This window comes from Hordeum vulgare, chromosome 4H (assembly GCF_904849725.1).
Source record: "Hordeum vulgare subsp. vulgare chromosome 4H, MorexV3_pseudomolecules_assembly, whole genome shotgun sequence".
Lineage (NCBI taxonomy): Eukaryota > Viridiplantae > Streptophyta > Magnoliopsida > Poales > Poaceae > Hordeum > Hordeum vulgare.
In genome coordinates, this window is record NC_058521.1 from 531,871,960 (window position 1) to 531,897,145 (window position 25,186).

The following is a 25,186-nucleotide window of genomic DNA, read 5'->3' on the forward strand; positions in this document are numbered from 1 at the left end:
TCCTGAGGACATGGGATAAGTCATGCTAATAGTAGTCATGTGAATTTGGTATTCGTTCGATATTTTGATATGTTGTATGTTGTTTTTCCTCTAGTGGTGTTATGTGAACGTCGACTACATAACACTTCACCATTATTTGGGCCTAGAGGAAGGATTGGGAAGTAGTAAGTAGATGATGGGTTGCTAGAGTGACAGAAGCTTAAACCCTAGTTTATGCGTTACTTTGTAAGGGGCTGATTTGGATCCACTAGTTTAATGCTATGATTAGACTTTGTCTTATTTCTTCTTTCGTAGTTGCGGATACTTGCGAGAGGGGTTAATCGTAAGTGGGATGCTTGTCCAAGTAAGGGAAGTACCCAAGCGCCGGTCCACCCACATATCAAACTATCAAAGTGACGAACGTGAATCATATGAACATGATGAAACTAGCATGACAGAAATTCCCTTGTGTCCTCGGGAGCGTTTTTCCTCCTATAAGACTTTGTCCAGGCTTGTCCCTTGCTACAAAAGGGATTGGGCCGCTTTGCTGCACCGTTGCTACTTTTGTTACTTGTTGCTTGCTACGAATCATCTCACCACACAATCACTTGTTACCGACAATTTCAGTGCGTGCAGATTTTACCTTGCTGAAAACCTCTTGTCAGATCCTTCTGCTCCTCGTTGGGTTCGATACTCTTACTTATCGAAAGGACTACGATTGATCCCCTATACTTGTGGGTCATCAATGACCAAGGAAACTTCTTATACCTTTGATATCTGTGGGGTATGTCATTTTCTCGATTGCATCAACTTTAGCCTTAATGATTTCAATACCTCTTTCAGAAATTTTAGGTCCTAAGACGATGCCTTCATTAACTATAAAGTGACACTTCTCCCAATTCAAGACACGATTGGTGTCTTTACATCTCTGCAAGACTTGATCAAGGTTGCTAAGGCAATCATCAAAGGAAGTTCCGTAAACGGAGAAGTCATCCATTAAAACCTCGACAATCTTTTCACAACAGTCAGAGAATATAGACATCATACATCTTTGAAAGGTGGCAGGTGCATTACATAAGGCAAAAGGCATACGTCTATAAGCAAAGGTACCGAAAGGGCAGGTGAAAGTGGTTTTCACCTGATTAGATTGTGCAACTGGTATGTGGGAGAAACCAGAATAACCGTCTAGAAAGCAGAAGTGTGTGTGTTTAGACAATCTTTCTAGCATTTGGTCGATAAAAGGCAAAGGGTAATGATCTTTCCTAGTGGCCTTATTCAATTTCCTAAAATCGATCACCATCCTATAGCTTGTAATAATCCTCTGTGGGATCAATTCATCCTTATCATTAGGGACAACGGTAATACCTCCCTTCTTTGGGACGCAATGCACCAGACTCACCCAATCACTATGAGCAACAGGATAGATGATACTTGCTTCCAGGAGCTTTAGTATTTCTTTTCTTACTACCTCTTTCATCTTAGGATTTGATCTCCGTTGATGATCAGCAACTGGCTTGGAGTCAGGATCAGTCTTGATCTTGTGCTGGCATAGAGTGGAACTAATGCCCTTAAAATCATCAAGAGTGTATCCAATAGCAGCACGATGCTTCTTCAGAGTTTTTAATAACTTCTTTTCTTCATGCACTGAGAGTCTAGCACTAATAATAACAGGATATATCTCTTTTTCATCAAGATAAGCATACTTAAGAGTATCTGGAAACTGTTTAAGCTCGAACACAGGATCACCCTTTGGTGGGGGTGGATCCCCAAGCAGTTCAACAGGCAAGTTATTCTTAAGGATAGGATATTGTTCTAAGACAGCCCTATCTATCTCATCCCTTTCATCCATATGCATATCATTTTCATGCTCAAGCAAGTATTGCTCTAAGGGATCAGTAGGAGGCACAGCAATAGAAGCCAAGGCAATAGTTTCATCCTTACTGGGCAACTCTTTTTCATGAGTTTGTTTACCAAACTTGGAGAAATTGAACTCGTGTGAAACACCTTCAAAGCCAACAGTGATGGTTTGCTTCTCACAGTCAATATGAGCATTGACAGTATTGAGAAAAGGTCTGCCAAATATGATGGGACAAAAGCTATCTTGTGCGGTAGCAAGAACGAGGAAATCAGCAGGATACTTTGTTTTACCACACAAGACTGCAACATCCCTAACAATTCCCATAGGGCAGATAGTATCTCTATTGGCAAGCTGAATAGTGACATCAATGGGTTCTATCTCAACAGGTGCAATCTCATCTTTAATTTGATCATATAAGGATTGAGGTATTGCACTAACACTAGCACCCACGTCACATAAACCGTGATAGCAATGATCTCCTATCTTAACAAAAACAACAGGCGTGCCAACAACAGGCCTATGTTTATCTCTAGCGTGAGGTTTAGCAATTGTAGCAGCATCTTCACAGAAGTGAATATTATGTCCCTCAACATCGTTGGAACTGAGATCTTTGATAATAGCAATGCTTGGTTCAACTTTAATTTTCTCAGGGGGTGTAGGAGTTCTAATGTAGCCTCTACGTATCACAGTTGAAGCTTTAGAATGATCCTTTATCCTAACAGGGAAAGGTGGTTTCTCAATGTAAGCACTGGGAACAATAGGATCATTATAGGCAATGACTTTCTCTTCAACTGGATTGGGTTTAACTGCATTGACTTCTAAGGGAGGATGATATTTAAACCACTTCTCTTTAGGGAGATCAATATGAGCAGCAAATGATTCACACAATGAAGCTACTATCTCAGAGTCAAGTCCATACTTAACGCTAAAATCACAAAAAGTATTTGTTTCAAGAAAGGATTTAACGCAATCAAACTTGAAATTCATACCTGACTCCTTACCTTCATCAAGATCCCAATATTCAGAGTTGCGTTTAATTCTCTCCAATAAATTCGATTTGAAGTCAATATCTCTCTTCATAAAAGAACCGGTACAAGAAGTGTCAAGCATGGTGCAATCATCATGAGAAAGCCGAGCATAGAAGTTCTGAATGATAATTTCTCTCGAGATCTCATGGTTGGGGCATGAATATAACATTGATTTAAGCCTCCCCCAAGCTTGAGCGATGCTTTCTCTGTCACGAGGCCAAAAATTATAAATATAATTCCGATCACGATGTACTACATGCATAGGATAAAACTTTTGATGAAATTCCAATTTCAACCGATTGTAGTTCCATGATCCAGTATCATCACATAGCATATACCATGTCAACGCCTTATCCCTCAAAGATAAGGGAAATACCTTCTTCTTGACCCCATCCTCGGGAAAACCTGCAAGCTTAAATAAACCACAAACTTCATCTACATAGATTAGATGCAAGTCTGGATGTGATGTTCCATCTCCTGAAAAAGGATTAGCCAGCAGTTTCTCAAGCATACCCGAAGGAAATTCAAAGCAAATATTTTCAGTAGGTGCAGCAGGTTGAGGAGCAACTCTTTGTGCTTCCATTCGAGGTGAAGATACCCCAAACAAGCCCCTCAAAGGATTAGTTTCCATAGTGACAAGTCACAATAAATTTCAGCACACTATATGAATGTTTCCTTACCAAATTCCACTTACCTAAGACGCTTCACTCCCCGGCAACGACGCCAGAAAATAGTCTTGATGACCCACAAGTATAGGGGATATATCGTAGTCCTTTCTATAAGTAAGAGTGTTGAACCCAACGAGGAGCAGAAGGATCTGACAAGTGGTTTTCAGCAAGGTAAAATCTGCAAGCGCTGAAATTATCGGTAACAAGTAGTTGTGTGGTGAGATGATTCGTAGCAAGAAACAAGTAACAAAAGTAGCAACGGTGCAGCAAAGTGGGACAATCCATTTTTTAGCAAGGGACAAGCCTGGACAAAGTCTTATAGGAGGAAAAACGCTCCCGAGGACACATGGGAATTTCTGTCAAGCTAGTTTTCATCATGTTCATATGATTCGCGTTCGTTACTTTGATAGTTTGATATGTGGGTGGACCGGCGCTTGGGTACTGCACTTACTTGGAGAAGCATCCCACTTATGATTAAACCCTCTCGCAAGCATCCGCAACTATGAAAGAAGAATTAAGACAAAGTCTAACCATAGCATTAAACTAGTGGATCCAAATCAGCCCCTTACGAAGCAACGCATAAACTAGGGTTTAAGCTTCTGTCACTCTAGCAACCCATCATATACTTACTACTTCCCAATGCCTTCCTCTAGGCCCAAATAATGGTGAAGTGTTATGTAGTCGACGTTCACATAACACCACTAGAGGAAAAACAACATACACCACATCAAAATATCGAACGAATACCAAATTCACATGACTACTTATAGCATGACTTATCCCAATGTCCTCAGGAACAAAAGTAACTACTCACAAAGCATAATCATATTCATGACCAGAGAGGTAATGAGTAGCATCAAGGATCTGAACTTAAACTCTTCCACCAAGTAATCCAACTAGCATCAACTACAAAGAGTAATTAACACTATTAGCAACCTTATAAGTACCAATGGAAGTCGCGAGACGGAGATTGGTTACAAGAGATGAACTAGGGTTTACAGATGAGATGGTGCTGATGAAGATGTTGATGGTTATGAGTCCCCTCCGATGAGAGGAGTGTTGGTGATGACGATGGCGATGATTTCCCCCTCCGAGAGGGAAGTTTCCCCGGCAGGATCGTCCTGTCGGAGCTCTAGATTGGTTCTTCTCAAGTTCCGTCTCGTGGCGGCGGCGAATCCTCCGAAAAGCCTCCTCCTGATTTTTTTCGGTATGAAACCCTTCATATAAGAGAAGAGGGGAGCCAGTGGGCCAGCAGGGACCCCACAAGCCCCCTAGGCGCGGCCAGGGGGGTGGCTGCGCCTACCAAGCTTGTGCCCCCCTGGTTGCGCTCCTCTAGCACTTCTTCGGCCCAGTATTTTTTATATATTCCCAAAAAAATCCACGTTGATTTTCACGGCTTTTGGAGTTCCGCAGAATAGGCATCTCAAACTTGCTCCTTTTTCAGGCCAGAATTCCAGCTGCCGGCATTCTCCCTCTTCATGTAAACCTTGCAAAATAAGAGAGAAAAGGCATAAGTATTGTACCGTGAAGTGAAATAACAACCCAAAAAGCAATAAATATCAACGTGAAAGCATGATGCAAAATGGACATATCAAGATACTAAGAAATCTGAATGATAGCGATGTGCTCAAGAATCCCCTGGAGCTCACTCCCCAGAAGAAATCAAGTCAGAGAGGAGGCGCCAAGACAGAACTCCGTCACATCGACATCATATAGATTCCAAAAATATCCGCGTGATCCTGAATTTTTTTTTGAGCGAGAAGAGGAGTAGAACTAAAATTTCCTAAGTCGTGAACCTCACCAGAGCATAGAAGAGGAGAAAAAAGAAACCTACTCTTCGATATAACTAAGACTCAAAATAGTTTTGCTAGACTCGACTCGGCCAAGTTCGATCACACAAAGGCTCCTATGGTCGTAAGGCTCTGATTACCAACTTGTAACGACTAAGATGCGGACCTTTCCTTATTTGGGGGCGAGGCCTCAAAAGGGAAAGGAGCGCATCTACGCGTTTCGCAAGCGAGATAATCATAACAATACAATAACTGAAAGAGTGACAAGTAGGGCATACACTTGCCATCTGATAAGAACATAGTCATACAATCATACAGTCACACTTATTCAGAACATGGAATGGTCCAGCTACGAACAAGATACAAACAGATAAAGCTATGATATCCCGCATGCTGGCCCCACGATCACGACCACGGCATCTAGTCCTCCGGATAAGTCACGTACAACCTGCTGCTGTCCTCATCGAACTCACACTTCAGCTGGTTGTCATCGAGAACTCTTGCATCAGGGGTACCTGTACCTGTGGGTGTTTGTAGTAAACCGTGAGCCACGAGGACTCAACAATCCTATGTCCTTGGTATCAAATCTAACTGAGTTAAATGGGTGAGGAAGGTTAAGTGTATGAGTTTGCAGCAACCTAAGCTTATATGGTGGCTATCTTACGATGAACAAAGTTATCATAAGGTGGCCTACGCAAGACGATCGAAGACTAAGTTGATCACTCAGTGATCCTGAACCCCTACTTACGTCAGTCATAACCCCACCGTGTTCTCGATCAGAGAAGGAGCTCTGAAGGAGACAGTCACGATTACACACTCAGTTGGCAGTTTTATTATAATTACTTTAAGTTGTCTAGAACCGGATGTTAACAAAATATCCATGTTTGCCACATAATCGCGGGCACGGCTTTCTGAAAAGATTAAACCCTGCACGGGTGCTCCAACTAGTCCATCACAAATAACCACAGGCCGCATAGTAATCCTCTACCACGAAACGCATGATCTCGTCGGATTCCTTGGAGGAAAACCTCAACTCTGAGAAGATCCAAAGCCTCACTGGAATCCCAATGCGCAATATATATATCTAAGGTAAGACAAATCTGGCAAGACATCCCGACATGTCGATGAACCCGATAAGAGCCGCATATCTCAGTCTCAGGACACATCAGATAAGTACAACATACGGTGGCCTGATAGACATCTCCCGGGTTTCCCTGGGTTGGCCCCGCAAATGGCTCTGGGTTGGACCAACACTCATGAGGAGCACTGGCCCGGGGGTTGATTAGACTCCTCTGGGTAGCTATTCCCTATGCTTTTTATTATTAAGTTATTAGCAATTTAACACCAAAGTTGGGTCCTGCTAGACAAGTCTTATCACCATACGATTTATGGAGGGGGTCCCCATAACAACCCCGAACGTGTTAGGAGCGCTCAGTTATGGAATAAAACACCGGTAGCCGAAACTAAGGCGGCAAAAACAAAACAAATCACCCGGAAAAAGGCTAGGACTTCCGTTATTTACCAAGTATATAGGTGCATTAAGTAAATAGCAGTTAAGTATAATGATATCAAATTGCCCATGTTATCACATGGACCAGCTGGCACCTCCAACTAGCAACGCTATCCATTAGTGGTTGAGCAAGTCTACTTAGCCAAACAATATTTGCTAGGAAGGGAGGTGTTTGAGGTTTCATGGCAAAGTTTGATGGCCAATATATCATGTGGTAGGCAGCGGAGATGTGATGAAGGAAACATAACACTAAGCATAACAAAGCTAGAAACGGTGTCAAGGTCATGATCATCTTGCCTGCGATTTCTTTAGACTGGAACTCTCTTCTTCTTCCTGCACAAACTCTCCGGAATCCACGTACTCTCTCTCCATTCCCGATGCTACCCAGAGAGAAGATAACAGCAAATAAACACCTGAAAAACATAATGCAACAACCAATATGATGCATGTGTGATGAAGAGGGCATGCATCACTATTCTACTCACTCTCATGTACATTAGTTGAGTTGTTTATATTCTGGACATAACCTCATGTTAAGTTATGTTGACATGCATGAACATGGTAGAATCATATGCATCACGAGTAAACGATGCAAAAACCTATAAAGAACATCGTGAACGGAGTTTCGGTTCAACCGAAAACTACAAAGCAAGTTACGAAGGTCTACAGATGCAAAACAGCAACAAACACAATTATATGGCACTCACTTGTGAACCCAGGTTGCCATTTGAACAAGCCGCAGATTCCAAGTGGAATGGTGTTCAAGAAATCACAAAACCATCAACCATAGATCACACATGCTCAAAACCAGTTTGACACAGAATCTGGTTTTTAGCGGCATCATATCACTTTGAACACACGATCTATTGCAGCTGCAGCCCTCTAATTAATTCAAACAAGATATGAAAGTGAAGCCAACCAACATCATTACAACCTCTAACAAGTAGCTAAGGCAAAGGGTCACACATCAAAAGACATACAACCCCAAACTTGGACAAAACATCAAAGATTGGGACTTAGTGAAAATTACAGATTTTCACGAGTTGCTTATGCTCTGAAGCATTTTGGCAGCCTCCAAAAGGATATCTACAGGAGGTATATGGGCCTGAAATTTTACAAAGAGCTAGACAAATATAGCAGCAAACAAAATTAGTTTGTTGCTTGGGCTAATTCCCAATAGGAAATCAAATACAGACAACACAATAGGGCAAGAAAATAACATCAGTTCACCAGACTTAGAGAAAAATTCAGCTTCTCACAATCTGTCATTTTCAACCAAGTGCCCACTTTGACAAGGAGTAAATCTAACATGCCAATTCCTATGAAAAAAAATGATTGATCCAAGTTGTAAAGGGGTTCAGCCACTACCATTTCTACCATTGTTGCAGCATCAAAAGAACAACACCTCACTTGTTACAAGGCTCAAAACAGGGCATGACATCTAAGCTACAACACTAAAAAAATAATAAGGCAGTTAGGAATAAACTGGCATATAAAAAATAAGGTGCGCCAGGGGGGATCGAACCCATGCCCACCTGCACTCCAAGCACACACACTACCGCTAGGCTATGCCTTCGTCTCTCAACGGAGGAGGGGTGTTACCCTTTTGGGCAGAACCTCATGCCTCTGCAGCTACCACGGCGGCCTGAATAGGGGAGGCACACCGGCGTCCACTCCGGCAACTATCCGGCAAGGTAACCTACGGCGAGGGATGCGGGGTTCCTGGGGGATCCATTCCCGGGAAAAACTCGCTGGGAGCTAGCCCACGACGGCGGTGCGACGAGGCTGCTGCACCGGGCCAAGCAGAGCTCGACGCCGGCGACTATCACGCGCTGAAGGGGATCCTAAGCGCGGGGGGAAGGGAGAGGAGGAGGAGGCGCTCACCCTGGGGGTCTCGAAGACGAGCTCGATGCCAAGAAGAGGAAGAAGAGACGGGGCGACGTGCGACGACCTGTTGCTCCGCTCTTTCTGACGATGGCGACGTGGACGACATGGAAGAGGAGGGGATCCGGCTCCCTAGCGGCGGGAACGGATCGAGGGATGATCCAGCATCATCCCTACCACCTTGGCCTCCACGGGGTGGCTATCGGCGACGAGGAAATGGCGGGGATCGACGGCGTGAACCTCTGAACCTGAACCCCTAAACCTTACCTCGCAAAGGGGAAATGAAGGAGGGAGATGAGGCTGGCGGCGCGATGGGGAAAGCAGAGGAAACCCTACACGGGCACGCATGCTGAGGCTCTAAATAGGGGAGGAGGGGACGGTGCCTCGACGTCCGTGAGCCACGGCGACGCTCTCTCTCTCTCTCTCACGCACCACTGACGGAAAGCAGACATGGGAGAAAACGGCATGAGGAGGAAGGAGAGGGGAACGGGCCCTCGCGCGATAGAGAAAAGGAAGATGGGCCATACATGGAAACTGGGCCAACTCTCTCTCTCTACTGCTAAAAACAATAAACACGCGTATCCTTTTTAAAAACAACCAGTTTGAAAAGAAATTAAACCAGGAAAGGATAGGGGTTTATGAGAAGTAAAAATATTCTTTGGAAAAAGACAATGAGCCCCTATTTATAAAAATAGGTGGAGCATTTTTGAGCAAAGCAAAATACATTTGTTTTTAATAGATACTACCCTGTTTTAAATATACAAACAACGGAAGAAATATTCAAATAGGTGAGTGTTGTCACCCACAAATATGTAAAAGGTTTTTCAAAGATGTTGGACATTTTTAATGGCCAAAACAAAAACTTCAAATGTGCCTCAAGTTAGAAAAGAGAGAGGGGTTTATTTGGTCCATGGTGCAACTAAGATTTTGAAGGTTCCTTGTTGCACCCACACCACACTCCACAAGAACATGCAAGACACATGCAACCACATCACCAGGGTGGCACAACACAAGGAACAAGACTAAGCAACAAGAACAACCAAGATATGCATGATGCATAAGATGCACATGAAATGATAAACCATACTCCACTCCATAACATTGTCTCAACATGGTTGCCACATATGGAAAATCTTACAAAAGGGGAAAGAAAGCACTTGGGCTGTTACAACTCTCCCATACTACAAGAGGATCTCGACCCGACCCATTGGTTTATCGACTCATCAAACTCGCATTGATATTGCTAGTAGCGACAACATCAGTTGAAAGGGCTTTCTCAGCCATGAATATAATAAAGAAATATTTGAGAAACAAGATATGTGACGAATGGTTGAATGATAGGATGGTTTGCTATGTTGAGCGAGATATATTTGTTGGGATTAAAGACTAGAAGATTATAGAACATTTTCATGGCCTAAGGAGTCGTAGAGGCCATCTTCCAAATCATGCACGTATAACTACAACTTAATGGTAAACATTCGTCTTATCTTTTGTTTAAACGAATGGCATCCTATATTGTGACTTAGGTTAATCTCATTGTTTCTACATATTTTAGGTACATAATGGACTAGAAGATTAAATATTTGAGCTAAAGCATAGAAGATTTAGCCAGTGGGAGTCCAAGTTAGACTTTATGTGATTTTTTGCATTACATTTTTGCCTAGTTCTTGAGAATAAAACTAATTTGATAATTTTTGCTCAGTTCTTCAAAAATAAACTACTTTTTTAATTTCGTCTTGCATGCATTCATACTTTTGGCCAATTATTTTTCTTGATTGTATTGTGCCTTTGATTTTTTTTCTTTCCTTTAAAAGTTTGCCCCTGGTAACTTCGAATCATGGATCCGCCACTGCATGGAAGGCATCCAATCAAATAGCAATATGCAGGCGAGCATCTTCTATCTATTATTTGCCTTCTACTATTCGATCTTGTATTTGTCCCACGCATACAACCCAGGTGCTAGTTGCGATCGGACCAATGGGTGGGGTTGAAGGGCCATTGAAGGCACTCCACCTCATCACGAGCACCTAGCATGCAAGCTCCCAGCAACGGCCATAACTCATAGTTGAGGAGAAAATACAGATAAGAGGGGCACATAAACATACTGTACTGGCACGGATACGAACTGTTATACGTGGATCTTGCTAGGACAAACGATTGTTGTGGCCGGCATAGCGATTCCTGGTCGGCTTGTGGCCCGTCGCAGCGTCAATCTCTGCGTCAGCATGAAGGAACAGCCGTGTGATGATGAGTTGACGAATATACTTCTCGCCCCTCGTTGGTTACCCCAAGTGGAAGTGGAGATGTAATCAGCAGCAAGTTTCCCTTACACAGAGACTATAAGGTTTATCGAACCAGGAGGACTCTGAGGATCAACAAGTAGGTGTCCGCTGCCCTGGCACAAGCAGAAGACATGGACCTGCACACACACACAAATAACTTTTCTCCCAACGAGTATAGAGAGGTTGTCAATCTCTCCGGCCTAGTAGTTTGCAAAGGATCAAAACACAAGCGGGAATAGTGATAGTGATTGCAACGGAAAAGTAAATGAAAGCAGTAAATGATGGAGGTGTAAGCAATGGTGGTGATATGGACCGGAGTCACATGATGTTCACTAGTGATGTCTCTCTCCCAAAAGACGATAAACAACTATGCTTGGGTAAACAAATTACAACTGGGCAATTGACAGAATTATGAACGCATCGCAATGCTAATTATGCTACTTGAAAGTTAGAGGCTCAATAGTAATGGGCACTACGCCAAGACAAGTAGACCCTTTATTCATCAACATCTACTTACTAATCATCCACCTTGAGATATCTATCCAGAACATCTCGTTGGTATTAAGTTGCGAGCCCCATCCAAAAAGTAAACTCAAAGCAACGGACAACTGCATTAATGAACTATGCGTAAGGGAAACAATCCTTGCAACCGTGGTTACAAGCACCTTTGTTTTCTCCCTGGTGGGAACAACACATCCCCTAGTCTCATGTTTCTAGCACTCAAGCTAGACATCAGGGGGCATGAACCCACAATCATGCATAATGCTCCCTCTTGGAGTTACAATCTACTCCTTGGCCAAAGCAATAAAGAGCAATGGAGAACATGCATGAATCACTAAAGAACATAATATAAAAGGATAATCAAATATATAACTCATAACAATCTAAACATAATCTCATAATCCATCGAATCCCAATAAACCGAGTATAGCAATAGCATGAAAATTACATAGGGGCCTTGATCATGTAGGGCAGCTCACAAGGGCTAATCATTGAAGCACAAGATTGGAGAGAAGACATCACATAGCTACTAGTCATGGACTCATGGTCCAAGGAGGACTACTCATGGCACGTCCGGGAAGCATCCATGGTGGTGGAGAATCTCCCGACGGTCAATCCTCCCTCTAACAGGGTGTCGGGATGAGGTCTCCCGATCTCGGAAGTGCTGCGGCGGCGGAACGATGGAGAAATTCGCGATTCTGGATGTGATGGAAGGGTTTCCTCTCGAAGGAGTAAATATAGGCCAAAGGAGGGCGTCAGAAGAGGTGGGGTCCGCCCAGGCGACCTGTGGGTGCGGCCAGGGGCAAGGCCGCGTCAGGTGGTCGCCTAGACAGCCCATGGCTCCCCTCTGGCCCATCTTCGGTGATCTGGAAGCTTCCGTTACGCTGATTTTTTTATATTTTTCTCGGGATTTTTGGGTTCCGGAAATTTGGGTAAAAGCCCCTGCAAAAAAGACATCAGCATACAGAAACTGGCACTGGGTGCACTGAGTTAGTAGGTTAGTCCAAATATGTGTAAAAAGATATAAAAGTGTAGCAAAACATATAACAATGTCACCCAAAAGATCATGGAGCAAGGAGAAATTATAGATACGTTTGGGACGTATCAAGATCCCCAAGCTAAATTCCTGCTCGTCCTCAAGTAGGTAAATGATAACACAATAATTTCTGTGGTGACATGCTAACACACATATAAGAACTTCAAAGTAAAGCAAGTAAGATATGCAATTCAAGTCAAGACAATAACAAGTAAGAGTCTATATTTAGTATTGAAATTAGCAAAGTAAGAACATAAAGGTGCAAGAGCTCTCGCTGTCCGTGACTCGAATGTCTCCAAATGGTGTTTGCGTGCAAGAAGTGGGAGATGGATTGAGAGTATAAAATATTTTCTAAATTGAGAACTCAATCTACTAAACTTAACACTTGGTCTCCTTTGAATCTTATTTTGACTCATCCCCAGACCACTAGTCAGGCACAAGTCAAAATGATGCTCTCCCTTTCGACTTTGAGCACTCATGCAATGGATGAGCACAAGCAAGATATGTTGGCACTTAGGATGGCAAATACAATAATGATGGGGAAGGAAGACAAAAAGGTGTGAAAGGCTCACATCAATGAGGACAACCATAGGCAAGAGAAAGACAAATGATAGATATGATTTGAGGAGTCGGGATTACCATGCAACGGATGCACATATGAGCTAAGGTAAGCTCTCCAATGGAACTAGTGGGGGTGCATCCAACTTGCTTGCTCATGAAGACCTAGAGCTCATTTGAGGAGGCTCATCATTGGAATATGCAAGCCAAGTTCTACAGTGTAAGGGTCCCCACATAGTTAAGCATGAATGATAATCTCTATGTAGTACAAATATAGCAATGGAGTACGAGTGTGGATCTTTCAAAAGGAATAGTAGTGTTGTCCCCTTCTCTCTTTTTATTTATTTTATTTATTTTTATTTTTTGTGGCCTCTTTCGCTCTTTCTATTGATCTCTCATTTGTCCTCTTTGGGATCTTTTAATTTGTCCTCTTTGGGATCTTTTCCTCACTTAAGGGCAACACTCTATGTTTTACAAGAAAAAATAAGATCACCACACTTTATAAGAAGTACTCATAAAAAGACAAGTGAAAACCACCATGATGTATGCAAATGTATGCCTCTGCCAGTGTAGTAGGATATGTAATGATACTAGCATGTCATGTAGCAATAATAAGGGCAAGGCCCAACTAGCATGCGGCTCCTCGATCAAGCAAAAGCATGTATGACATGAATATCAAGTCATGAGATGGTGGATGTTGCATGGCAATGTATCTCGGAAAGGCTATGGAAATTCCTTAATAGGTAGGTATGGTGGCTGTTTTGAGGAAAGATATAATGAGGCTTATGATGACAGAGTGTATCATGCCAAGGGTTTGGATGCACCGACAAAGTTTGCACCAACTCTCAGGATGAGAAAGGCCAATGCACGGTACCGAAGATGCTAGGAAAATATGGATGGTGGAAGTGCCAACAATCGAATACTCGCATTAGTCCGAAGAACTCATACACTTATTATCGGTAACTCTCTATCTAGTTAGGAGATTCGCAAAGAGACAAGTACCCCGAGGAGGAGTGTTTGGGGGTTTGGTTATCCTTGTGCATCCTCGACCCATGGTAACATGAGGGTACTCTATATATTCAAACCCCTCCAGAGGTTAGCGATCAATCTAGTAGCTAGAGTTCTCAACTAATTTTTAGTTTTTGAAAAACACACAGATTTCCCAAAATACGACACTTATCACTAATAGGCTCAAGCTTTTGGCACCAATAGTCCAAACATTACTCAAATCAATACATCAAAACTATTGCAACTTTGCAAGTTACTACTATACTTAAATAGCAACCTCAGTTACCTACTCATGCAAAACACACAACTCAGGGCAACAAGCCAACTCTCTAAACAAGATAAGCATGATAACTCAAGAGAGTTCCAAAAGAAACCTAAATAAAACCTCTTAAAAAGATATAGCATGAAAACTAAGAGCTAAGCATGACATCAGCTATGTAAAGATAGAGAACACACAAAAAAGATAAGCATGAAAACATATGTTGTGTTCTAGAGTGGAATGGAGCGTGTTTCTCTCCCAAACAAGGTAGGCTAGGTTCCGACTTGTTATGAACAGCAAGCAAAACTAAAACAAACTAAAAGTTAAAGAGCGGGACGCTCCAAGCATAGCACATAACATATGAAGTGATAAAAATATAGCATGGAGATGGACGAACTGATGATTGTTGATAGAGAAGGGGATGCACGGGGGCATCCCCAAGCTTAGATGCTTGAGTCTCCTTGAATATTTCTTGGGGTGCATGGGGGCATCCCCAATCTTGAGCGCTTGACACTCCTGGATCTTCTTTCATCATCTTCCATCGCATACTTGAAAACTCTCTTCATACGAAACTCATCATAAGCTGATTAGAGTGGTTAGTACCCATGATAAAATAATTAATTACCTACTGGAAATAAAGATTTTCATGAAAATCTACCGCTTCTCATGATTGCCAAAATGTTTTTGCAAAGGAAAAGCAAGCGTAAGATTTGCAAAATCATGAAAACGCAAAACATGGCGGAATCTGTGAAAAATAGAACAGGAGGTAGTAAATAATTTTTTCGGGTACTTTTGCAACTCAAATAAAAAAACTCAGAACAGATGGCAGAAATAAAATTATATAGAGCATGTTGTCAAAACAATTCAGATAAAAAAGATGATCTGGTAATTTTTGGCGAATTTTTCTGTCAAGTAGGCAGAATCTGTTTCTGGACAGCATGTCACAACTTTTGAACTTTCTTGCAATCGAAGGCTAAAACTTGGCACAAAGCTTGAAAATAAAGAAACAATGATGTTGCTACAGTAGTAACAAGCATCAAGATCACTAAATCTGAAAGTAAAAACAAATTGGGTTGCCTCCCAACAAGCGCTTTCTTTTATGCCTTTGAGCTAGGCATGATGCAAAAAGATCAAGTTGTATCAATTGAACCATCACAAAGATCATTGAAAGGCTCTTCAATAGTATAACTAGTCTTAAGAGGACTCTCAAAGAGAGGCTTAGTGGAAACACTTCTAGGAACAAAAGCAAAGGTAGTAAGACCGATTGGAATTTCATTTCTAATTCTATTTAAGAGAGGTATCTCTTCCAAGGTCTTCACAGTTTCAACACCCCTAGCAATAGGTATACTCGTTTTGGGTAGAGCAACCTTGGGTACGTTAACGAACCTAGGTCCCTTCCTTGCAGGGGTTTCTACCTTTTTAGTCTTGACGGAGGATACAGTAGTTAGAGGCTCAATAGTAATGGGCAGTACGCCAAGACAAGTAGACCGTTTATTCATCAGCATCTACTTACTAATCATTCACCTTGAGTTATCTATCCAGAACATCTCGCTGGTATTAAGTTGCGAGCCCCACCCAAAGTGTAATTTCAAAGCAACGGACAACTGCATTAACGAACTATGCATAAGGTAAACAATCCTTGCAACCATGGTCACAAGCACCGTTGTTTCCTCCCTGATGGCAATAGCACATCCCCTAGTCTCATCTTTCTATCACTCAAGCTAGACATCAGGGGCATGAACCAACAATCATGCATAACGCTCCCTCTTGGAGTTACAATCTACTACTCGGTCAAAGCAATAAAGAGCAACAAAGAACATGCATGAATCACTAAAGAACATAATATAAAAGGATAATCAAATATATAACTCATAACAATCTGAACATAATCTCATAATCCATCGGATCCCAACAAACCGAGCATAGAATAGCATGAAAATTACATAGGTGCGTTGATCATGTAGGGCAGCTCACAAGGGCTAATCAATGAAGGACAAGATTGGAGAGAAGACATCACATAGCTACTGGTCATGGACTCATGGTCCAAGGAGGACTACTCACGACACGTCCGGGAAGCGTCCATGGTGGTGGAGAAGCTCCCGGCGGTCAATCCTCCCTCCGACAGGGTGCCGGGAAGAGGTATCCTGACGCTCACGATCTCGGAAGCGATGCAGCGGCCTAACGATGGAGAAATTCGCTATTATGGATGTGATGGAAGGGTTTCCTCTTGGAGGAGTAAATATAGGCCAAAGGAGGTAGTCAGAAGAGGTGGGGCCCACCCAGGCGACCTATGGGCGAGGCCAGGGGCCAGGCCGCTCCGGGTGGTTGCCTGGGCAGCCCATGGCTCCCCTCTAGCCATCTTCGGTGATCTGGAAGCTTCTGTTGCGCTGATTTTTATATATTTTTGTCAGAATTTTTGGGGCTCCAGAAATTTGGGTAAACGCCTCTGCAAAAAAGACATTAGCAGACAAAAACTCACAATGGATGCACTGAGTTAGTAGGTTAGTTCAAATATGTGTAAAAAGATATAAAAATGTAGCAAAACATATAACAATGTCATCCAAAAGATCATGGAGCAAGCAGAAATTATAGATACGTTTGGGACGTATCACCGTGGTGGCACGAGTTTGGGCGCATCGCATCTTTGATGCATCCCGCTTGTATCCTCTTGTCTATGTTTTTTTACTTGGTCTAGGCTTTTAATTGTGTTCGATCATTTTAGTTCAGTGTTAAGAAAAACATGATTGGTTATACGTATTTACACGGGATGAGACTTACATGATAACTGTGCTCGATCACTTTAGTTGGATGGTAAAAAAAAACATGATGAGCCGTACGTGACATGGGATTAGTCATATATGATATGGACTCTTTATTTATTTATTTTGCGGGGGACTTATTATTTAATGTCCAACGTTATGAATTTGTCAATGGATCATGCATGATATCAATGGTTGTAAATTTCTACTTGATGGAATGAGAGGATATTGCTCCGAGTCCATGCGGTGCAGTTTTAGTCCGTTTTTTTTTTTTTGCAAATTCAGTTTTAGTCAGTTTTTTAGTCTATTAATTAGATAGAAATGTATCATAATATTTGTGACAAAAAAGGTTATATTTGTTCTTTTCTTCGATTAAAAGTTTAAAGCAGGTTCTACTTGTTCTATTCTCTAATTAAGATTAAACTAAAAAATCATCTGGTCACATGTGAACTATTATAATTCAGACCCACAAAATCAATTACCTCTATTTTCTAATTTTCTCTAATTAACGTGGGAATTTTTAGGAAGTGCCTAATTAGTATAAGTACTAGTCGCCAACTGGTGCATTAGCACGGGCTAGTATATATATTGTTTTTTATAAAAAAATGTATTATTTAATACCCATATCAATTAACATGTAAACTAAAATAAGTGTTATGCTAGGATGCCAGAGAGAATACCAGAGTAGCGTACAAAGCATCGTGAATATACAAATTAATTTCTATACTTCGTATTTTCTTGTTGGCTCAAATGCTTAAAATAAACCTTTACAAAGTTGATTTATGCAATATAAATTAACAAAAATAAAAGATTGACTAAATAATATTGTAGTCTATTAACTAATGTCCTTGCATATAAGGTATATTGCTAGATCTAATCATACTGTTATTGTGAGAAAGCAACTGCTTGGGAGCAAAGATGACAACAAAATGTGGCGAGTATCAATACAAATTGTGTAAATAGTGCAATTCAATATTTAATATTTTTGTAATACATGTAAAATAGGTAACCTGTGCAAGTGCATGGGTTGATGAGTAACAAAATAATAAATGTCATGCTATAGGGTTATTATATAAAATAAGTATTCTGCAACAATGAGGCATTAGTATAATCGTGTCGATCAAAGTGTATATCTACTAAAGAAGAAACACTTAAAAATAGCCAATGCCAGTAATGGCAAACTAACAACTTCTTAAATCAATGGATATTTATACATGTCACACTAAGTAATTTTCTTGCTAATATTAAGCTAGTAACTTATGTTAATAACCTTGCAAGTTGGTATGAATTTGATGCAGACTTTCTTATTGTATTTCCATCTTAAATAATACTTTTGTGCTATTACAGAATTCACCTTCCTATATATGACTCGTAGTTCATTACATTTGTTTATTTTATTATTTCATTAAGGAGCCCAAATTATTATTATTTTATTATTTGATGCAATGAATATTTATCAAATAAGTGGTGTACTCATGGATTTCATTACTCTAATGGTTAAAAATGAAGATATGAAAGCTTTATAACCTACTATTTGTTATATAGTTCACACAGATAAATTCATGATAGACTGGTGAGAAATATCAATGAACATCACCCGCAGCATATATAGTAATCTCCAAGGCAACAGATTGCATCGTACTCCCGCAAAAAAAACAACTTACATCGTACAGTTAGAAGATTGGATAGGAACCAGAGTATACTTGCAACCTACATGTATGGAGGCAAAAAACGGCGCCAACACCCATCTTCTTTTGTTGGCAGCTCTTCAGCAATCCATATTATTTTTCCTCGCAGCTGGTTTAATTTAGATCTTATGACATAAAGAGCAAAAGCGCTCATGCATGCTAGGAATTCTCTCAAAGATGCCTACAAGTCGGTATAGTTTGTGAACCTTTGCATCAGGAGAGAATACTATATTAGTTTCCCTTGAAATCCAAATCTGAATAACAAATAACAACATAATGTATCGAAGTAGAAAATTCAGAATCAACACAGTATGATAGTTCTTAAAGAAATATTAGTTTGTAGACCAAAACGCATATATACTCGGTGTCCTGATGCGTCATTGTTGCCTTCAAAAAAAATTGTGACGGGTTATAGGTTTCCCAATATAGGGAAGGTTTTGTGGCTATCGGTAAGTGTCCGTTCCGTAAGGTGATGGCTAGCGTTTCGCTCCGCTGATTGCGGGGGCGATTAGGGTTTTGATTGCGAGGTTCTCGTTCCCACCTGCGATCATCGTCCAACCCATCCCAGTAGCAATCAAACCAGGATTTGTGTAGCGGATCCAATCCCAACCCATCCACATCACAGCCTTCTGTGTGATCATAGGGCGTGCGGTCGTAATACACCTTGAACCCTTAGCGGTGGCGGGAGGCGGCATGGGGACACGAAGATGGAGGGAGTCAGGCATATGATGCGTAGGTTGAAGTTGTCGGAGGAGGAGAGGAAGGGAGTCAAGATCTGGATGTCGATCAAGGAGAAGGGGAAGAACTCAGAACCACATGCTGTAGTCAATGTGTTGTTACAGAAACCAGCCCATCCGGATGCGATCAACCTATCTCTTGGTCGTGTCGGGTGCCCTATAAAGGGAATTGATTGCACGGAGGTAAGGGACAATCTATTCATGATCACATTCAAGCAAGATTCAGGGAAAAGGAAGGCACTGGAGGATGGGTCGTGGATGTTTAAAAAAGACCTGGTTGTTGTGGAAGATTATGATATGGGAAAGCGGTAGGAGGACTATGAGTTCAATGACCTCCCAATTTGGGTGCGCATTTTTAGCCTCCCATCGGGCATAATGAATGAGAAGGAAGTGGAGGAGATAGGTAATATCATTGGAACGTTTGTGGAAGTAGATGCGGGGGCAGATGGAATGCAAGAGGGAAGTTCATGAGGGTCAAAGTTAGGATGAATATTGAGAAGACGATCATGTGGGGTTTACTCTGGAGGATGAAGAGGATCAGCACAAACAGAAACAGAAGAAAACAATGAGTGGTGATAGTGTTGAGGAAGAGGAGGAGGACGATATATGGTGTCTCTTCGAGTATGAGTTCATGCCTGACTTCTGCTACACATGTGGGATTATTGGACACGATGAGAAAGACTGTGTGATCAAGATGAAGAAACGAGAGCGGGCGCAGTTTGGTAGCTGTCTCAAAGCAGACATGGGAAGGAGGCGGGTAGTCTACGATGAAGGTGGGAGCTGGAAAGAAAGAAATGGAGGAGGGGAGAATCGCATGAGCTACGGGTTCAGCCGATCTAGTGGCATGTGTGGCTGTGGCAGTGATAGCTTATCTTGGCGTAAGGAGGGGGCGGAGTAGTGATGGTGGAAAGGAGGGGGTCATAGAGAAAGGAGAAGATGTCACCATCCGTCACAAACTGGATAGAACCTACCAGGCCAGGAACCCAAAAAAGGTCGATATGGAGGCTGAAGTGGTATAGGAGGTTGTAGGGCAGGGGAAGACAGGGAAGGAACCGGAGCAGACTGGAAGAGGAGGTGGAAGGAACAATAAGAAAGCTATGGGCGATGATGGGGCCCGCATGTTGGTGACTGAGCTACAATAGATGGGAGACGCTAGCCAGTCTGAGAAGTTGGAGAAGGGGGAGGGTCAAGAGGGCCATATGAGCAGGCAAGGTTGGGGGCTGATGAGACACAAGAAAATCCGCAAGGGGTGGGACTAGAACGCTTGGCAACCAAAACTGTGAACAAGTGCTCAGTCAGAAGAGGAGTAAGGAAGGAGAGGATGTTCTTATGTCAGAGGCAAAAAGAGGAAAGACGGCGGGGGAGGAACTGGAGGTGGGGAAGGCTGCGGTGAGCGGTGACAATATGGAAGACCATAGCATATCGGTCGGGCTATAGGAACAGCCCCGTCGAATGAATTGAAAATCATCGGATGGAACTTCCAGGGACTTGGGAATGGCCTGACAGTTTGATCTCTTCTCGAAATGGGAAGAGTGGAAGATCCTGACATTTTGTTTCTGTCAGAGACAAGGTTATCTGAAAAGGAGTTGTAGAGCTTTAGGTGGAAGTTGGGGCTTGCTAACATGTTTGTGTGGAACCCGGTGGGCAGAAGCAGGGGGTTGCTATGTTTTGGAGGCGGGGAATAGATGTGACTCTCAGGTCATACGAATGAAGACGCGTGGATGTCGATGTTAAGGAGGGAGGTGGCTTGGTCTCTCAACTAACAGGGATGTATGGAGAACGAGAATCCGGGAGGAAGAAGGAAACGTGGAAGACACTAATACTTCTCAAGCGACAACATCAACAAGGGCGGTCGTGGCTATCTCTGGGTGACTAAGGAAATCCTCTCGGAAGTGGAGAAAGTGGGAGGCACCCCTAGAGCACAACATATGATGTATGGGTTTAGGAAGGCTTTGGAGGTGTGTGAGCTCTCAGATCTGGGATCTGAAGGCAATATCTTCACATGGCAAAACCACACCAAGAGTCTAAACACCTACATGTGTGAGAGAGTAGACACGACTATAGGGAAAGAGGAATGCAGAATGAAGTTCCCTATGAACTACTGGAAAATAGTTTTTTGCCATCTACCTAGTCTTTGTCCTCTGCTAGCTGATGGCAAAGAGTGACTTTGCCGTCAGCTTCAGCAAAACAGATGACAAAGCATAGGCTGATGGCATAAAGTGTTTTTGCCATCAGTCACATCTTTGTCGTCCGCTAGCGGACGACAAAGAGTCCGGAGGCAGACGGCAAAGATATAGATGGGCCCACCTGACCGCGGGGTGGCTAGGTCAAACTGGAGTCAAACCTTTGTCGTCTGCTAGCGGACGGCAAAGAGTCCGGAGGCAGACGGCAAAGAGTCTAGACTCTTTGCCGTCCGCTGGCAGACGGCAACGCGCTAACTCCGTTAACGGCTCCGGCCCTCCCCCCACCCCGCCCCTCTCTCTCTATAACAGTCACCCCGCGCGCCCCTCTCTCTCTCTCTCCCCACCCCGCGCGCCCCTCTCACTGTAACGGCCCCCGCCACCACTGTCCCGTCGCCGCCCCCGTCGCGCCGCCGCCCCTGTCGGCCCCGCCGCCGCCCCTGTCGCCCCCACCACCGCCCCTGTCGCCCCCGCCGCCGCCCCTCTCTCTCTCTCTCTCTCCCCACCTCGCCCCCGCTGCCGTTGCCCCACCACCATCGCGCCGCCGCCCCTGGCACCCCCGGCACCGCCTCGCCACCCCCAACACCCCGGCCCCTCCACAGCCACCCCTCCCGGTGAGCCCCCACACCCCCACCCCCACCCCCCACCCGCATTATCTTTTAGTAGTTTTAGTAGTTGTTATTGTTAGTAGTTTTAGTGGTAGATTTAGATAGATTAGTAGTTTTAGTTAGGTTAGTTAGTTAGCTTGGTTAGTTAGGTGGAGGAGGAGAAGAGGAGGAGGAGGAGGATGAGAAGAGCAGAAGAAGAGGAGGAGGAGGAGGAGGAGGAGGAGAAGAAAAAGAAGAAGAAGAAGAAGAGAAGAAAAAATAAGAAGGAGAAGAAGAAGAGAAGAAAAAAATAAGAAGGAGAAGAAGTAAAGAAGAAGAGAATAAGAGAATAAGAAAAAAATAAGAAGGAGAAGAAGAGAAAAAAGAAGAAGTTGATTTTTTATTGTTTGGTATTTAGTGGTAGCTATTCTTTTTTAGTTACTTAGTGGTAGATTCTATTTTTGTTATAGTGGTAGATTCTGTTTTTGTTATTTTTTGCTGTTTAGTGCTATCTGGGTTTAGCGATAGGTTTAGTTAGCTTCGTTAGTTAGGTTAGTTAGTTAGTTAGCTTAATAGAAAGAATAGGAAGAAGAAGAAGAGGAGGAGGAGGAGAAGAGGAGAAGAGGAGGAGGAGGAGGAGAAGAAGAAGAAGAAGAAGAAGAAGAGGAGGAGGAGGAGGAGAAGACAAAAATAAGAAGGAGAAGAAGAAAAGAATAAGAGAAGAAGAAGAGAAGAAGAGAAGAAGAATACCTTCTCCTCCTCCTTCTTCTCCTCCTTCTTATCCTCCTCCTCCTTCTCCTTCTTCTTGATTTCTTCTTCTTCTTCTCCTCCTCCTCTTTCTTCTCCTCTATCTTATTCTCCTGACCTTATTTTCCCCAACAATGAGATAATTAGCCCATTTAGCTATAAAATGGCATAAAAACATTGGTTAGCTCATGAATATTATATTCTTAACTTTTTTCCTCTAAAATGACATAATTAGAATATTTGTGTTGATCGGGTGGATTTACATGTGATAGTTGTCTCATCGGTGTGAGGTCTGTTGTGCGAAGACCTGCCCGTGCGTTGTACGAGCTCCGCCCCTGCATTCGTGGGTCAGTACAAATTTCATCTCCACCCCGCCCCTTCATTTACTGTGGCTCGGTTTCCGGATGGAACTTTCTAGATTTAGGTAATTAAATTAATTTATCAATATGCGTGACCAATATGTGTCTCCCGTTCGAAAGGGCGACATCTATAAATATGCATGTATTTGCATATTTATAACCGCCATCCTTTCGAATTGTCCAACATTATCCATGGACAGCCCGAGTATGTGTAGATTGGGTTCGTTTTCCCGTATGTTGTGATCTGGATCCGATGCGGAATTTCGTCAGTGCCTCCCTGTTGTTCTCCGGATGCACATCCTTTCTGTTTATTGCGGAGACGTGTATCGGGAGAACAGCGGGGAGGTGCTACAAAATTTTTGCATTGGATCCAGAGCAGAGCATGGGAAAACGAACCCAATCTACACATACTCGGGTGGGATTAGGACCTATCTTTACCTATTAGCGTGTAGGTTGCCTTGACGTAATAAAAATGGCGAACCTAATTAACCGATGAATATAAATGCTAAATTATATATAAATATATTTCTTCTGTCTTTAGTAGCTAGGCAAGATGAGTGATTGTGCATGGATGTATACCGGTCACCCTAGTCAGAAAGAGATGACGAAAGAATGGTTTGTAAAAACAAAGGAATTTGTGAAAGCCACATTCGCAAATGGCCAGGAAAGAAATTATTGCCCCTGTCCTGGATGCGACAACTATAAAAAGACGACAGAGGCTGTAATGATTAAACACCTGCAGAGGAGGGGTTTTAAGCCTAATTATACGGTGTGGACATTTCATGGTTAGTCTATACAACGTACAAGAGCTGAGGTGGTTCATCGTCGCACGGACGAGCATGGTACCGGGATCGAAGACATGGTGCAAGACTTTGATGATGCTCGGGATTCAGAAGATGAGATGGAGGAATCTTCAAAGGCCTTTTATGAAATGCTGGAGTCTTCAAAACGTCCTCTCCATGAGCACACTGAGCTCTGTCAGCTGGATGCAATTGCACAAGTAATGGCTCTGAAGGCTCAGTTCAACTTGGGAAGAGAATGCTACGACTTGATGATGACACTATTTGGACGCTTCCTACCCAAAGGCCATGTCATGCCTGCAAACCTGCACCAGTCGGACAAAATACTTCGTGTACTTAAGATGCCCTATGAGAAGATAGATGCATGTGAGAAAGGATGTGTCTTATTTAGGAAGGAGTATGCACACTTGGACTATTGTCCCAATTGCGAGTCTTGCAGGTATCTTATGGTAGAAAACGGTATGGGTGAGAAGAGGCAGACCAAAGTTGCAGTTAGTGTTCTTCGGTATATGCCAAACGTACCAAGACTTCAATGTCTTTTCATGGTCAAAGAGACAGCCAGACAGATGACATGGCACAAATTGGGCAAAAGAACCGAACTAGATGCGGATGGGAATAAGATGGTGGTACACACATCGGATGGGGAAGCGTGGAAACATTTCGATGGATTGCATCAGGATAAAGCGGCATATCCAAGGAATCCTCGAGTCTGCGCCACCATGGATGGTTTTAATCCCTTCGGCATGACGGCAACCCAATACAGTTGGTGGCATGTATTTGTCATTCCACTCAATCTCCCCCCGGGCAGATTATGCAAAGAAAGAACATATTTCTGACGTTGATAATTCCAGGGCCCAATTATCCGGGGAAGAATATGAATGTGTACCTGCAACCGCTTAAGGATGAATTGGACGAAGCTTGGGATAATGGGGTCAATACATACGATGCCGCTAGAAAAGAAAACTTCA